The sequence below is a fragment of the Berghia stephanieae genome, chromosome 5, assembly GCF_034508935.2.
Source record: "Berghia stephanieae isolate SIO BIC M18660-M18661 chromosome 5, UCSD_Bste_1.3, whole genome shotgun sequence".
Classification (NCBI taxonomy): Eukaryota; Metazoa; Mollusca; class Gastropoda; order Nudibranchia; family Aeolidiidae; genus Berghia; species Berghia stephanieae.
Genome location: NC_088364.1, coordinates 34,532,005 through 34,540,768, shown reverse-complemented (window position 1 = coordinate 34,540,768; position 8,764 = coordinate 34,532,005). Strand labels below are relative to the sequence as shown.

Sequence of the window (8,764 nt, the reverse complement as noted above, 5' to 3'; positions counted from 1 at the left end):
TATATTATTATTATTATTATTATATTATTATTATTATTATTATTATTATTATTATTATTATTATTATTATTATTATTATTATTTTATTTTAAAAAAATAATTATCATCACCATCATCATCATCATCATCATCATCATCATCATCATCATCATCGTCATCATCATCATCATCATCATCATCATCATCATCATCATCATCATTCTTCTTCTTCACCTTCTTCTTCTCTTGTCATTATAACTCTCTACCACATCATCGAATACCCAACATCAACTCTCTTTGCCCGCATCATACAAAAAACAATGCTGTGATTCTGGCACCTCCGCGTCATTCAATCTGCCTGCCACACCGACATTATCGGGCAGGGTATCAGCCATCAACCTGCTCCCTCCCTCCACCGTTGTCTGCGCGACAAACCATATCACTGACCCCTACCGCAGACCTCTGCTCTTAACACCTACTAACTCACTACTGGAATTGTTGCCCCCACCAACCTACACACGATAACGATAGTGGCGATGATGAATTATTTCATTATTACGATGTACTATTCTTTATTTCACTTATACGACATGATATAAAATGGAAAATAAAAATATTAATATGTAAAATATTATAAAATCGAAGACATCCGGAAACTAAATTAATATTTCAAAACATTCACAATGTTCTTCACAATTCTTAAAAACGACAATTTGTGATCTTATAATAATAACCCCAACGTCAAATCTAACTAGGAACATTTTTAAGGTCTATTATTTCTGGGTATATGTCGCTCTAAGTTGACGTTAATGTTTTCATTCAAATCTGAGAATTTCTGAGAAATTATTATTATTGTTATTGTGCAGATACTTCATTGTTGTCACACAGGCAGTCTAAGCAAATTGTTTTATTCTCAAGAACTCTTTAATCCCAATATAATTTTCTAAACAAACACTTAGCGCTCCAAATCAATATTTGTTGAAGGTAATCGAACTGATTAATATTTTATTTTATAACGAAAGAAATTTAAAGTTGATTTTTTTTCATCACTTAATGAGTAGCCTATATTCTATTTTTTTCTGAAAAAGTTGAACTTGAAAGATTTTGTACAAAGCTTGTTTCAAACGATTTGTTGTTATTCGTCAATCTTTCATTTGGATCTATCTGTGAAGGACCTCGACTCAACTTAAAGGTAACTAAATGATTTTATTTGTTTCAATTGCGAATGGCATTGTATTAGCGCTACCATGTTTGAGAAAGATTGAATGTTTATGTATGATTTTGTTGATTTACCTTTTAATTAAAATTCTCCTAATTTGTAGTTTAAAGAATCTTAACAGATCGTGTTCATTGACAATCTGTTGGTTTAAACAGCTAAATTCTGTCCATTGATGTTAAAACATAACCTTGGCCCTTGAATCAATAACAGCGAGTTTCAAAGACGTGATAAAGTTATCCAGAGCCAGGGGCTAATGTAGTAGTAGTATCGTTCGGCTACACTTCTATGTTCAAGGTATCAATCCAGGTTTTGAAGTCATCATCACATTTGTTGATGGTTTCAAATCCCCCTTCAAGTTTTGTCTCTGGGCAATCTAGTACGAGGTGGTTTGCATCTTGTGGTGCTTGGTTGCACTTTGGGCATGTTGGTGATTCTTGGAGTCCCCATTTGTGCATGTTGGCAGCTGTTCTTGTATGTTTTGACCGTAGTCTATTTGCAGCTACCCAGTATTTTATTGGTTGATCCTGTAGACATGGGAGACTTTTACAGGGATCTTCAATTAGTTCCCCAAATGAGCTGGTGTTTCTCCCTGTTTCTGTATCGTCAATAACAATTACTCGCCATAATCTTCTGGATCCAAATTAGATTCCATTAGGTGTAGCAGATCCAGCTACCCAATCACTGCTGGGGTGTTGGGGAGGGGGGGGGGGGGGTTCCTTTGCTTCCTACGGAGTTATCGGGACCTCAAATATAATTATCATACCCAATTCTTAAAGACGATAGGATCCTCTAATGGCGGGACATCAACATCAGGTGTCTTGTTTCATACGATTAGGGCCTATCAGGATATTAAAAAAAAATGAAATAATGAAAGTTATAAAATTTAAAAAAAAAAATCTTTTCACGGAATTATCATACAATGGTGACCCTTCGTCTCAAAACAGAATTACGTTGGTATTGACCTGATGCAAATTATTTCAATTTAAATTGTGACCTATATTATTGATTTGAGGGAGGTCCGATAGCTCAGTTGATAGAGCACTCGCGTCAAATCCAAAGGGACCAAGATCGATCCTGGGTGCAGTTAACATTTTTTTCTGACCACCAGTGAATGGGTAGCTGGGTTTATTAAATCTGGTGGAAAGTACTTTGCGATAATCAGGCGTCCTATCCAAAGAATAGCAAGTAATTGCTATTATCCGTTTCACGCTATAGAAACCGGGATAAAGTCCGGCTTCGTGGGCTTAATGACTATCAAGGACAACTATAAGATTTGAATTGAAATAAACACGGTTATAGAGAATAGTGAGTTTCATCACTCCTCCCTTAAAAAATAAACAAAAACAAAAACAAAAACAAAACGAACAACAAAAAACAAAATAAAAAAGTAACAAAAAAGGACCAAAAAAAAAAAAACGAAGCATAAAAAAAACAAAAAACAAAACAAACTAACAGCTACAAACAAAACTAAACAAAACAACAAAAAATACAAAAAAAATCCTTATTCTGATAATTTTGACTTTAGCTCGACTTCCTTGATCTAGTTCATATCGATATAATATCATATTGATACGGTGGGTCCGACGTCTATACATTTGCAGGTCTGATATCCGGACGCTCAATAATGAACTTGATTTAACATAGTTGTAATGGACAATATTTTACGTTGGTTTGAGAGTATTTCCAATACAACAATGAGCCTATAACAATTTGGGTTATCAGACCTGTAAATAAGTAAACGTTGCGTGGGTCACAATTGAATATTTCAAAACAATATTTTATTGAGTATAAATTCTTAAAATGTTAAAAACTATTTCTGATTAGATCAATACAGAATTCACTTTTCAGCAATGTTTTACCTTGTCACAATACAGATTTGAGTTGTTGATCACATTTGAAGTTGACCTTTTTCTGATCAACATGGCAAAACGGTTTTCATCAAATAAAACTTTTGGTTATGGGGTATGATACTCTTGTTCTTACCAGTAGGTCTCGGGTTCGAGTCCGGGTCTGAGCGGCTCAAAAGTTGAGTCTTTGGAAAAGGCACCACATTCTGTCACCGTACTTAGGTGTCAAGTGAGTAACACCGTTGAAACCGTTGTCTCTGTCGAAAAAAAAATGTAGTATAACCTAACATGTCTCGTCAAACATTTTAAGTGTTGGTGTTGACTTGGTGCCCCGTGTAAATCGCTTTGAGCACCTTTAGTTGATATTGCGCTCTATAAGTGTCAACTTTTCTGTAGTTGAGTTATATCACCATTCAACATTTCCAGAACAAAACATGGATTTATTAGAATCAAATAATACCAGCGAGCTCGAATGACTTAGTATATTATACTTTTTCGACAAAGAGTGTATTTCTAATAGACCAAGCGTACATACAATCATTAGAATCAAATAATACCAGCGAGCTCCAGTGACTTAGTATATTATCCTTTTTCGACAAAGAGTGTATTTCTAATAGACCAAGCGTACATACAGTCATTAGAATCAAATAATACCAGCGAGTTCCAATGACTTAGTATATTCTCTTTTTTAGACAAAGAGTGTATTTCTAATAGACCAAGCGTACATACAGTCATTAGAATCAAATAATACCAGCGAGCTCGAATGACTTAGTATATTATCCTTTTTCGACAAATAGTTTATTTCTAATAGACCAAGCGTACTTACGTACATATTCAATGATTTTATAATTTATGCTTTTTTAAATGGACAACATTTCTAATAGATCAAGCATGCGTTCGGGTTCCTATGAGCAAGACACGTTTATTTCTTGTTGATCCGAGAAAACAAAAAAAGATTTGTGACTATGTGGCTAGTGGTATGACACTGGCCTCCGGATCGGATGTCCAGGGTTCGAATAGCGCATAATTGAGTCCTTGGAAAAGGCTTTTTACTCACATTCTCTACCGTAATCAGGTGTAAAATGAATATCTGGCCGTGAACAGCTTTACCTTTGTCGAAAAAAGTGTAATATATCCAAACAGAGGACATGTCTCGTCCTATATGTTAAGTGTTGTTGTTGGTTGGGAGCGCCTTGTAAAGCGCTTTGAGCACGTTTAGTGGATATGAGGTGAAATACAATCATATTTTGATAAATTAATTAGTAAAGCCAAGAATTCTAAAAGATCCGCGCATCAATCTTTTCAGTTGACGTCATCCAGCTATTTGTTTTAGACGGCCACCTGGATGATTAGTTCTCACAAAAATTGTCTAAATCAGACTAAATGTTTAAGGTCACGCATAGTTTTGTGTGGTGGTACGATTGATGTGGCGGGTAGAACTGGCGAGTATTTTACTGAAACACATACCATCAATATGATTGTGATTATCTTTTGATTCTATGATAAGATATATCAACGGCTTTTTAGTGAGGGAAAACCCTATACTTATCATTTAAGTGGAGGAGCTTCTATTCTAGTCAATATGGTTTGGCCTAACCACAATTTAACCAGTTAACTGATTTGAAGATTTCACCAGAATACTCTTCCGTCAAATATCGATTGATTTTAATGATTTCGCAACGTACCAGGTTTGAGAGTTTTGCGAAGATGAGGGTTATTTAAATCAATCGATTTTTGAAGGGCGGAGATTTTCTGTATAACAGACGTCTTAATAGCTCTTATCTGGCTTTTCGTATTTGGCCAGAAATTAGTGTTTTCCTGCAGTTCATTGTCTGCAGTATTCTAATTATGATTAATAAGACTTGACTGATGTGCGTATTGGAAAGCATCTGTGTAATTAGGTGTCCTTATAATGACCAAATCGATTGTTTATATTATAATAAAGTTAATATTTGAAAGCACCCGAAACTCATAGTCGGCTGTACTGTCTGTAGAGGTATTAAGTTCTCAATATTTTTAGTGCATTACCCAGTGTTCCGACCCAACATCTTTTACGGATATCCTCTGTCTGCTTTACTCCTCACTTTAGTTCCTCACTACAAATACCTTGATGTAACGATTGATGACAGGCTCAAGTGGGATGAACACTTGAAAATAATTAGGCATAAGATGTGCAGACGTACATATTTTTTATCAAAACTCTCTCAATTTAGAATAGATAAAACCCTCTGCACATTATTTTATTGAGCAGTAATCGAAAGTGTTTTGTCATTTTGTATAACAGCTTGGGGAGGCAATTGCTTAGCAGTGGAAAGGAACAAACTAAATTCAAATATTAAAAAAATCCATTAAACGCTATATAAATGGTGTCGACGATGTAGATCTTTTATACGAGAAATTTTGTATAAATAAAATAACTAAAATATTAAATGATCACTATCATCCACTAAGACCGTCACTTATTATGTCAGAAAGAAGTGCTCGCCCTTTCTCTATTTCAACGAAAACAGAGAGACACCGAAAATCTTTCCTGCCGTCCAGTATTAGGCTTTATAACAACAAGTAATAATCATTTTATATAATCATTTCTCATTTTTACTTTTAAAAATATAAATATTAATTTATTAATTTATTTGTTTTACAATCTTTTCAATTTTCAATTTATAGTGACAGTTTTAACTATTATACAGTGTTGAAATTATTCATATCATAAAGTGCAGCTCTGGTCATAGAGCTGCTCCTTTTTTTATATATATACATCCTATTTCTATTGTATTCTTATCTTATTGTGTAAATTATAACACGTCTGTACAAAAAATTTCCTTTTTGGGATGCAATAAAGTATTATTATTATTTTATTATTATTATTATTATTATTATTATTATTATTATTATTATTATTATTATTATTATTATTATTATTATTATTATTATTTACAAGGGTCAGATTTGACCGATGAAACTCACATTAATGTCAAACGCCTCATCTATATATAGAACGAAATTGGACGTAACTCAGCTCTTTGTTATTTGTTTTTAGCCAGCTGTTTTAGGAGCAGATCTCACTAAAAAGTATAAATCAGACTATAAACGTTTATAGTTACACATTTTTTATGTGTTGGTACATTACATCCGACCAGCGGTTGTTTTGAGTTTTCTAACTAAACGCATAGCATCAATTGTTCCATGTCTTTGCAAACCAAAGCAAGTTCATGTACTTAGGGCTCAAACGAAGATGAATAAATATACTGATCAAAAGCTCAGATTGTCGACCTCATTTTTGTCTCATTGTCCGAATAGATACTTTTTAAAATGCAGGTTTCATTTATTTCCCTAGTATTGATAAAACTCAGTTATTGAAATAACGGCAAAAAATTGAAGATAAAAAACACATCTACTTATTTTGATTCTAATGAATATGTATTGTAAGAATACTCAATTCGGCATTTGAATATTATCAATTCCCACGAAGAGTACTTGGTAAAATCATCTCCTCATCTGAGTTAATACTCTAAACAAATGTTGCCCCAACACAATGTTTTTGAATGCTTTGAGAAGTCCTCCATATTAATAACTTAACATTTTTGTTTGTCAAGAATAATATGGGTACCATCTCTGAAACTAACTTTTGGATTTGGCTTACGCGGAGCAGTGTCTCTGTCAGCTTTCATTTTGGAGAGATATGAAGGGACCATAGAAAACTTGATAGTCAACGCAGCCCGATCTTTCGTGGGCGGATCAGCTTTTTATTCTCTGTCAACCGGACGTAACTCTTTTTTCCTGAAGAACAAACAAACGAGGCTCTTGTTTTATATTTTCCATCTTTTCGATTCAAGTTTTATATGATATATCTTAGCAAAGGTTGTGTAAGGAATATTTAATACTTTATACTAAACCAACATTATATTATTTGTTATTTCCTCGACCCATGAATTGCAGCGATCTTACTTTTCATAAATGTGAGGTTGATTATGTGATATGGAAACAAGAGTTGTCAGGTGATATAATTGACGCCTATGCACATAATTTGGTTAGAAAAACCGCAACACGGGAACTGGTGAGATTAGTTAAAAATGTAAATGTAGGCATAGACATTTTTTAATGATGATTTATCTTGTAATGTGTATTTGGTCTTATGCAATAGCCATTATTGCCATACAAAAATTGTTTTGTGCATGTATTAGTGGGAAATGGTATAAAAACCCGACAACTTTAGTCCATTCTAAAGTGAGTCTGTTTTATACTGATTTATCGTTTAAGAGAAATTAAGCGTGTGAATTACTTATTTTTATTCAGTTTTTATTCCCAACTCTGAGATGACTAATCTTATCAATGCATCCTCTACAATAACAAAAATTGCGAATTCCTCCGAGTGTGTTTTCTAAAATAGATAATCAAAAGATAACTCAAGTAAACACAGCGACTTAGACCCAGTAATCCGTATGATTCTAATGTTGCTCTGCTCATGGCAATTTGGACAACAATAATTTACAAACGGAAAAAGTGACCTTTTCCATCTTGCTATTGTAGTCAGATGAAGAAACTTAGCTAGTTTTCAATTTATTACTGGATTAACAGACAGGCGGTGAAAATCTTCATTGACTCGGGATCAAGTTAAGTCTATTCACGTTTGGAAGCGAGTGAGCTTACTAATAAGATTGCCATTCTGTTAACCTAAAGGAAGAGAGGTAACAAAAGTAAGCTTCTGCATGGTGCAATATCCACGTAGTGAGATCATATTGCTTTATGACGGATCTCAAGCCAACATTTATCTTGATGTCATAAGGCGCTCTTACAGTTTTTAAAAATACATATACTGACTGTTACCGGTCAAGCCCTCATTTTATACCTGAGTGTGGTGTTTAAATAAGAGTAAAGAATCTTTCCCAAGATAGATAGATATATATATATAGATAGATAGATAGATAGATAGATAGATAGATAGATAGATAGATAGAGATAGATAGATAAATAGACAGATAGATAGATAGAGAAGAGAGAGAGAGAGGAGAGAGAGAGAGAGAGAGAGAGAGAGAGAGAGAGAGAGAGAGAGAGAGAGAGAGAGAGAGAGCTACTTGCCTATCTTCCTCTGCATAACTTAATGCACATAGAATCAAATGCACAACGGCCTCATGTACTTATTCATGGAGAAAATGCTGTTTTTCTTCAGACACGGGCAATTGCTTGTATGTTAATGTGACCTTGTTGGTCTTAATGGTTTTGACGAGTGTCAATTCATAAATATTTAACGTTTATTTCAGTTCTGTATATATTTCCCACTTATACCGCCAATAGGCTTTCTTCTTGTTTTTTGTTTTTTTTTTTAAAATTGTTTTTAAGGTTTTTACGGCGCTTAGGCTATATCAGCGTAAAGGAAGAAAATGGGATAGTAAAAAGTTCTAGAATTACAATTAAAACACCCAAGAAAAAGTAAGACATAGGGGAACTGGGAACAAATAGGGATCAGATGTGGATTCCAAGAGTTTGAGATCGTCTATTAGTCTCATCCGGACACAAGCACAAAATCCAACAAAGAGGAATATACTCAAGTGCTTATATTATACATTCATAATAACAAATATAATAATACATAACAGAAAGATGATTTACGAGAAAAAAAAATCTCCCAAAACAATAACTGTGCATTTGACTATTTCCCTCCCAGCTAAGACTCCGGCCAGGCCCAGGACAAAACCAAGTAATCTCATTCCAAGGCAAA

At 33.9% G+C, this 8,764-nt stretch overlaps 1 protein-coding gene across 2 annotated transcripts in view; it reads left to right on the top strand.

Moving 5' to 3' along the window:
- Nucleotides 1-350: 350 nt before the first annotated feature.
- LOC144972801 (choline O-acetyltransferase-like) overlaps nucleotides 351-8,764 on the top strand; it is a 241,606-nt gene continuing 233,192 nt past the window's right edge. The window contains exons 1-2 of one of the 2 annotated variants that reach the window (XM_078914455.1): nucleotides 351-541; nucleotides 1,068-1,171. The gene's annotated coding sequence lies outside the window, so the exon portion shown is untranslated. Of the gene's footprint in view, nucleotides 542-845; nucleotides 1,172-8,764 lie in introns of those variants that run through there. The other variant, XM_078914457.1, reaches the window with a different exon arrangement.